Genomic DNA, 9,558 nt, shown 5'->3' on the forward strand with positions numbered 1-9,558 from the left:
TAAATGTCACATACTATAAAATGTTCTATTTTCGCATACCCAAAATGTCTATTATTTAGAACCCAAGTATGGGTATTCAGACACGGTCAGTGTTGTTCAAAATTATTATGGACACTGAATGAACAAGATCATACAATTAGCTATTTTTGTTTTGTTTGACATTAATACGGATGCTGAAGGCAATCAGATTCCTGTGATAACATTGCTGAAGACAGGAGAAATGCTCATTCTACTTGTGAGGCCATATTTGTATCTTTCTGCTTCATTGGCAGGATACATCTTCCCACACCCTCACAGGTGTGAGTTGAGGGGTTGTGACTGAGGCAAGCTAATGATCTTACCTCAGACTCTCAGGTCTCTCCTGTGAAAGTGATGCTTTCAGTGACTGTTTGTTTGAAAGCTGACAGGCTACAAGAGTCTCAGTGACACTGCCTATTCATCTCACAGAGTGTCAGAGAGAGGGAGAGAACAGTGAGAAAGAGATACCATAGGTGAGATTGTTCATTGAAATCCATTCTAGGGGCATTGCCACAATCTATTCAATAGTTCAAGCTTATATCTTTGGCTTTGAATCGTCTATAGAAGGTCCCAGTTGTAATTGGAGAATTCACTCAGTCAGATAATGAATGGATGCTGATGTTTTCATCACAGCACAGCAGTATAACCCTGATTTGAATTATACATCTCACTCAGCAGATTCTTTCCCTCCATTCGGCTAATTTAGATTGAGATCCTTCCAGGCTTCCCCCCCCCCATCTTTCATTCCCTCCCTCCTTTCCTCCCTACCCTCTCCTCTCTGCCCCCCATCAGCCCTCTCTCTTTGTGAGAAAAAAAGGAGGAAGCCGAAGAAAAAAAAAAACTAATGTCTGTGACTTTCTTGCCCTCCAGCACATGAAGCCCTCTTTTATTTTGATCATCGCAGCACAATGGATTCATGCCATTCTGGCAACTTTATTCAGTATCAGCCTAAATTTACATACTGCTTAACAAGTTGCTGTGGATGCCTCTGATCAAAGTGCTTTTGGAAATCTTTCTCTCATCACATTTTCTTTTCTGATTGCATACTGAAGACAGGCATGTTTGACTTCGGGGGGCATAAAGGTAACCTCAGCGCTGCACAAGCCCAAATGTCATCCAGCAAGGAGGGTGCATGTCCAGAGGACACATATAATGTAATCTAAGCAGTAAACAGCATGTGTTGGGGGGGGGGGTCATGTGTCATTTTTGGTGCTGAAGGGCTAAGACCTGCCTTCAGGCTTGTCCTCCCTGTCAGAGGTACTCAGCTATCTGCACACACACACACACACACACACACACAATAACACACACACTCTGACAAACATAATATTACACACATTTCCATATGATACCGTAATGATAGACCTCCCAAAAAGAACATGACAGTTCAAAAACACAACATGTACTTATTTCAACTGTCCAATTCAATTAATTGTTATTAAAGGCCTCAAGTGTCTCACATCATGACTGGGAGGGAAAGAATATGTCCGACAAGTAATAGAATGATAGGCATTTTGTGTGGTGAAGACAATATGAGAGTGAGACTAAGGGAGAGCATGAACAGAAAGCAGCAGGTCCTGAATCAAGCCATCCAACAGTCAGGTCAGGGGAGCCTTTAAACCAATAGCTCTGAACATTTCCATGGGGAATGGCGACAGGCGGTAGAGGATACTGCAGTCAATTCTCATGGAAATACACTAGCCACACATTTACCATGTTATATTCATGAGTATGCTTGGCTACTAGAGTGCACAGTACAATTGAAAACATTAAATAATGGAGCAGAGAGAGAGAGAGATAAAATTGATTTAAAAATACAATGAAAAGAGGGTGTGTGGGTGGAAAGAGAGGATTCGTGGGAATGTGAGATTGCAACCCCCTCAGGCCATCGAATTATCCTATGGGTCGATGGTTCCTCCTTATGCGTTGGCTGACATTTTGCTGTAACCTCATTCCGTGTAATTCTATGTGATGTGTGTGACTGACTTCTGCCACGGCCCTGAGAGGCCAAGCACCCCCGGGCTACTGCTTCCTGCCCCACGGCATCATGGGAATTGTTTATTTAGCCCTGTCTGCTCCTTTTTGCCAATCTCTCCTTCCTTTATTTTTTTTACCCCCTCTCTCTAGTTTTCCATGCCTTCTCTCTCCCCCCCTCCCTCTAGTTCTCTCTCCCTGTGTATCTGATGGTATCATCTTTCAATTAGAAGAGGATGTACTCATATTCTTCACCAGTGAGACAAAACCATTGTATGTTGACTCTTGAGGGGTAACAGTAAACCAGCCCTTTAGTCTGTTAACACTGAACTGTTAGTGTTCCAAAACCCATTCAACACACACACAGGCCAAGGCTATCAATGCAGCTTGTTGTATCATTTACGCCACTGTGTATGTTCGCAACTGTGGTGACATTGACAGAGGGTGTGTTCACGAGGCGAAGATAGCAACTTTGCAGACCTATGAATGAAATATGTGGAAATGACTCTAGTCAATATCCCCGGAACTATAGTAGGGGATCACACATGTGATTACACATCTGTCTTAGGACTACACACTTACTTCCAATTTGTCCACCCTTTATTTTGTGGTGTAACCATAAACCCTGTAGGGGATGAGTGAAGGCTAGCGGTTCAGATCGCTAGCCTTCACGGATAATGGTGTATATATCTGTCAACAAGTGACAAGCAGAAAAGGGACAGTGTTGAGAGCGTAGCCTTTCATGACCCACCACACTATGACAGCTTGGCCATGGCTGCAGGACATTAGCCTTGTTGTTTTTTTCTTTTGACAGTTTTAAGCAAACACAACTCTCCCTCTCTCTCTTTACATATATATATATATATATATATATCCCTCTCTCTCTCTCTCTCTCTCTATGGATTCAATTCTTCTTAGAGCCTTTGAGGCTCTATGTTAAAAACATGTCAGAGGCCAGTATATTCAGCTAGCTGTTAGCTAGACTCATACTGTAAGCCTTAATGACAAAAGTGAGATGAGTGTAACTGATAGGAACGTGCTGCTTTTATGCAACACTGCACCCGGCTGGTGACGAGTGGTACTGGCTCCATTTGATTTCAGCGGAACGGAAGCACTCTGTAAGAGAGGAGGACTGATATAACCTTAGCTCCCAGGGGTTGTGTGTCTGTGTGTGTGTCTCTCTGTCTGTGTGTGTGTGTTTTGCCCTTGAAGCAGTTATCTTATCTGGACCTGGGGACATTCCACACTGATAATTTCAAACATCCCAAGAGGGGCCTGCTTTGAAATACAGCTAAGGGGGGTAACACATTAGAATGACAAAATGTAGATCCCCAACCTGCGCTGCCTGCAATATGCACTGTATAGGAATTGAAATCAACATGACAGGAAGCTACATTTATTTGGTTAATATTAGGCAAAAGTGCAGCAGACTCATACTACAGGCAGTTTCCATCTATTTTGTATGCATTCAAGTAACATAAAAGTCTATTAATTCAAACGCATAAATACACTGTGTTGAGAGTATGTGTGGTGAGCTCTGTGGCCTGTGTGTGTGTGTGTGTGTGTGTGTGTGTGTATGTGTGTGTGTGTGTGTGTGTGTGTGTGTGTGTGTGTGTGTGTGTGTGTGTGTGTGTGTGTGTGTGTGTGTGTGTGTGTGTGTGTGTGTGTGTGTGTGTGTGTGTGTGTGTGTGTGTGTTGATGTACATTTCTATTTAGTTTGCAATGTCTTCTAAGTGTAGTACGCAATATAAGAATGCTATTGGTTTGTGAGGTATTGTCAGTAGTCTAAAAAACGCAATATGTTTGCACAATTGGTTTGTGAGGTACATTAAGAGAGAGTGTGTGTGTGTGTGTGTGTGTGTGTGTGTGTACAATGTAATGCACTCAGTCTACAGCCTTGGGCACTGTGCATTCTTGCTTTGAGAGCACATGTCCCCGGGCCTTGTTCCTCCGTCAATGACCTCTGGTGGAGCCATTATTTTATGCATTAATGACGAACAGCAGTCAGCCAGTGATGGGCTTTGTCCCCAGGCAAAGTAGCTCGTTCTGATTATGGGCAACAACAACGGTAGGCAGTGAAAAACAAAGAGAAACTCTTCCCACAAGAAGTTGAAACAGAACTAGGAGCAGCAGCCAGCTTTGACATTAGAAACATAAGCTGTTCTCAGTCTATTGACAAGATGGATCTAGATAACCTCTGTGTCTGAAGGGATTACTCTTAGTGAACTTGGAGAAAGTTAAGGAAGTAGCTTATTTTGTTGCTCCTTTGTAATTTGTCTTCCCTTTCAACCACTACCACAAGAATCAGAAAAGCAGTGTTTGTCTGTTTCTGTCAGAATAAGAATTTTGCAAGCGCTTCTGTCATACTGAGAGCTGATCTTCAACATACAACTGATTGAAATACAAAATGTGTGTGATGTTTGGATTTTTTTTGTAAATGGAAAGCTCATTCTTGATTAGCACACATCTGCACTACCATTGTCCTTAAAAAATTGAAGAACTGAGTTTGATAAATAATTGAACAACCTATACATTTATAGTAGGGTTATAAAGTATTCTCCTGAAATTAACGGATTCATACCCACACATCTATAACCCACACAAACAAGACAAATGGCAGACAAATAGCAGTTTCTCTTGCCATGGCAGTCATGGCACCCACTCAGGAAATCCTGTCTCGGGGAGATGACTCTAAATGAAGGACTTTACCATTCACCATTATGTCTTTGGTGAGAGTCACAGGGACCCCCCGGGGCTCCTCAGCAACGCTCGGCAGCACAACTTTTCAAAGGGCTCCAGATTAAAGTCACTGAAGTTTCCCACTGGGGTCTGAGGCCAGGATCCCATTAAGCAGGCCTACTACACCGGCGGCCATAATTGTGTCTTTGAGAATTCAGAGCAGCGGTTGCTTGATAAGCAAATTTAGGGTGAAATAAAAGAAGGGGGTGAGGCAAGAAAGGAGGGAAGAGGCATACGGACACTTCCCTTGGTCCATCACTAATTTGTTGTAAAGCCCTCATGCAGTCGTTTGTAATTTTATTTTAAAATCATCACTGTATGTCTAATACACCAATGTGTGTGTTTATTTAATGAAAATAACTACAAAATAAAAACATGTATTTATTTCCCTGGGCCTCCTTTGACCCTTGAAATGCTGTCTTGATCTTGTGGGCGTTAGGAAACAAATGTGAATATATTTACATACACAGCCCTGATTGGCTGATATGATGGTCTAGAGTCCACCCCCTTGCCCAGATGAAAAGTAATCTGTCTATTATAATTAGATCACTTTGTGACGTCATGATGTGGGCTAAAAGTTCCATCCCACCTGAACAGGCTGAAATTCCAGGAATGTCTATCAAACAGCTCTTACACACAAAAAAAATCTTAATTTTCACAATTTCAGAGTTATACTCCGAGTCTATATTTACGTCATAAAAAGGAATTCTCCTCAACCACACCCACAAATTGGGGAAAACAAAAAATGAATTCTTTCCCATTGACAATGGGAAGCTGTAGATTTTTTGTTATAGAGAAATAAAAAAAGCTGAAAAGCTGCTGTGTTGTTCAATGTACATGCTCCCATGTAGGGAAATAAAGGCCGCGAGAACAGCCCTGTGGCTTCAGGCTATTTGGAGTGGGAAATGTGGCGACCCGGGATCCAAGTAGGCTACGTCTAGCTAGCTATATTTGTGGAAAATATTTATCACAGGTAAGACATTTAACTTGTTACTTTAGACCATTTGTAACTCCACTCACTACTTGTAGCTGTATAGCCCATTAACTCCACTCACTACTTGTAGCTGTATAGTCTGTTAGTAACTCCACTCACTACTTGTAGCTGTATAGTCTGTTAGTAACTCCACTCACTACTTGTAGCTGTATAGCTCGTTAACTCCACTCACTACTTGAAGCTGTATAGTCTGTTAGTAACTCCACTCACTACTTGTAGCTGTATAGTCTGTTAGTAACTCCACTCACTACTTGTAGCTGTATAGCTCGTTAACTCCACTCACTACTTGTAGCTGTATAGTCTGTTAGTAACTCCACTCACTACTTGTAGCTGTATAGTCTGTTAGTAACTCCACTCACTACTTGTAGCTGTAGAGCCCGTTAACTCCACTCACTACTTGTAGTTGTATAGTCTGTTAGTAACTCCACTCACTACTTGTAGTTGTATAGTCTGTTAGTAACTCCACTCACTACTTGTAGCTGTATAGTCTGTTAGTAACTCCACTCACTACTTGTAGCTGTATAGCTCGTTAACTCCACTCACTACTTGAAGCTGTATAGTCTGTTAGTAACTCCACTCACTACTTGTAGCTGTATAGTCTGTTAGTAACTCCACTCACTACTTGTAGCTGTATAGCCCGTTAACTCCACTCACTACTTGTAGTATAGTCTGTTAGTAACTCCACTCACTACTTGTAGCTGTATAGTCTGTTAGTAACTCCACTCACTACTTGTAGCTGTATAGTCTGTTAGTAACTCCACTCACTACTTGTAGCTGTATAGCTCGTTAACTCCACTCACTACTTGAAGCTGTATAGTCTGTTAGTAACTCCACTCACTACTTGAAGCTGTATAGTCTGTTAGTAACTCCACTCACTACTTGTAGCTGTATAGTCTGTTAGTAACTCCACTCACTACTTGTAGCTGTATAGCCCGTTAACTCCACTCACTACTTGTAGTATAGTCTGTTAGTAACTCCACTCACTACTTGTAGTTGTATAGTCTGTTAGTAACTCCACTCACTACTTGTAGCTGTATAGCCTGTTTGTTTGTGCTGTTGGTCTTCTTCTAGGCACAACGTTCCAATACCGACAGACTATTTTGACGTCATAGCAGGAAAATCACATGTACAGTTAAAGTCTGAAGTTTACATACACCTTAGCCAAATACATTTAAACTCAGTTTTTCACAATTGACATTTAATCCAAGTAATAATTCCCTGTCTTAGGTCAGTTAGGATAACCACTTTATTTTAAGAATGTGAAATGTCAGAATAATTAGTAGAGAGAATGATATATTTAGCTTTTACTTCATTCAACACATTCCCAGTGGGTCAGAAGTTTACATACACTCAATCAATATTTGGTAGCATTGCCTTTAAATTGTTTAACTTGGGTCAAACGTTTCGGGTAGCCTTCCACAAGCTTCCCACAATAAGTTGGGTGAATTTTTGCCCATTCCTCCTGACAGAGCTGGTGTAACTGAGTCAGGTTTGTAGGCCTCCTTGCTCGAACATGTTTTTTCAATTCTGCCCACAAATTTTCTATGGGATTGAGGTCAGGGCTTTGTGATGGACACTCCAATACCTTGACTTTGTTGTCCGTAAGCCATTTTGTCACAACTTTGGCTGTATGCTTGGGGTCATTGTCCATTTGGAAGACCCATTTCTGACCAAGCTCTAACTTCCTGAATGATGTCTTGAGATGTTGCGTCAATATATCCACATAACTTTCCCCTCCTCATGATACCATCTATTTGGTGAAGTGCACCAGTCTTTCCTGCAGCAAAGCACCGCCACAACATGATGCTGCCACCCCCGTGCTTCACGGTTGGTGAAGGAAAAAGCCTCCCCCTTTTTCCTCCAAACATAACGATGGTCATTATGGCCAAAAAGTTCTAATTTTGTTTCATCAGCCCAGAGGACATTTCTCCAAAAAGTACAATCTTTGTCCCCATGTGCAGTTGCAAACTGTAGTCTGGCTTTTTTTATGGCGCTTTTGGAGCAGTGGCTTCTTCCTTGCTGAGCGACCTTTCAGATCATGTCGATATAGGGGACCCGTTTTACGGTGGATATAGATACTTTTGTACCCGTTTCCTCCAGCATCTTCACAAGGTCCTTTGCTGTTGTTGCGGGATTGATTTGCACTTTCCACACCAAAGTAGGTTCATCTGTAGGAGACAGAACGCATCTCCTTCCTGAATAGTATGACGGTTGCGGCGTCCCTTAGTGTTTATACTTACGTACTATTGTTTGTACAGATGAACAGATCTCAGCCTCCAGTATTTATGCTGCAGTAGTTTATGTGTCGGGGGGCTGGGGTCAGTTTGTTATATCTGGAGTACTTCTCCTGTCCTATTCGGTGTCCTGTGTGAATCTAAGTGTGCGTTCTCTAATTCTCTCCTCTCTTTCTCTCTCTCGGAGGACCATGCCCCAGGACTACCTGACATGATGACTCCTTGCTGTCCCCAGTCCACCTGGCCATGCTGCTGCTCCAGTTTCAACTTCCACCTGACTGTGCTGCTGCTCCAGTTTCAACTGCTCTGCCTTATTATTATTCGACCATGCTGATCATTTATGAACATTTGAACATCTTGGCCATGTTCTGTTATAATCTCCACCCGGCACAGCCAGAAGAGGACTGGCCACCCCACATAGCCTGGTTCCTCTCTAGGTTTCTTCCTAGGTATTGGCCTTTCTAGGGAGTTTTTCCTAGCCACCGTGCTTCTACACCTGCATTGCTTGCTGTTTGGGGTTTTAGGCTGGGTTTCTGTACAGCACTTTGAGATATCAGCTGATGTACGAAGGGCTATATAAATAAATTTGATTTGATGAACGTGGTTGTATGAACCAGACTTGTGGAGGTCTACAATTTTTGAGATCTTGGTTAATTTCTTTAGATTTTCCCATGTCAAGCAAAGAAGCACTGAGTTTGAAGGTAGGCCTTGAAATACATTCATAGGTACACCACCAATTGACTCAAATGATGTCAATTAGCCTATCAGAAGCTTCTAAAGCCATGACATCATTTTCTGGAATTTTCCAAGCTGTTTAATGGCAGAGTCAACTTAGTGTATGTAAACTTCTCACCCACTGGAATTGTGATATAATTCATTATAAGTGAAATAATCTGTCTAAACAATTTTTTGAAAAAAAATGACTTGTGTCATGCACAAAGTAGATGTTCTAACCAACTTGCCAAAACTATAGTTTGTTAACAAGAAATTTGTGGAGTGGTTGAAAAAAAAAAAAGTTATGACTCCAACCTAAGTGTATGTAAACTTCCGACTTCAACTGTAACTGCACTACGCTTTAAATGACTATGTGAGAGATGAGCGCGTCATAAAGCAGTCCGTCTGGGGCCTGGGCTACTCTGCATTCGCTGTATGAGTGATATTCCTAAAGAATGCTGGTAAATGGAAACATTGCCGTTATGGATGTTGAGTCTACTCTGTCGGAGTGAGGGATAACAGTGATCTTTTTGTATACTGCTGGGTAGGATACTGAAGTGAAGCTAAAATTACATTGTCATTTCTTCATATTGACCCACTTATGTCAAACTAAGCCTTCATTATCCCCCATGATGAAATCAGGGAAGGGACTGTGGATCTGTCCCTGGCTGTCCATTAGTCACATCTCAGACAGCAGTAGCCCAATTGACAAAACTTGGGTGAATGATGCATCCTGCCACAGAGATCCGGCATGTACAGAATTACACTGATTGGACCAAGGCATTAGCATTAGAAATGAACTTAAATATGTTAGTCACGCGCAATATCTCAATAGGTCCTGGGGGGGGGGGGGGGGGGGGGGGGTGATATTTACTGTTTCATTGT

The sequence above is a fragment of the Oncorhynchus kisutch genome, linkage group LG27, assembly GCF_002021735.2.
Source record: "Oncorhynchus kisutch isolate 150728-3 linkage group LG27, Okis_V2, whole genome shotgun sequence".
Lineage (NCBI taxonomy): Eukaryota > Metazoa > Chordata > Actinopteri > Salmoniformes > Salmonidae > Oncorhynchus > Oncorhynchus kisutch.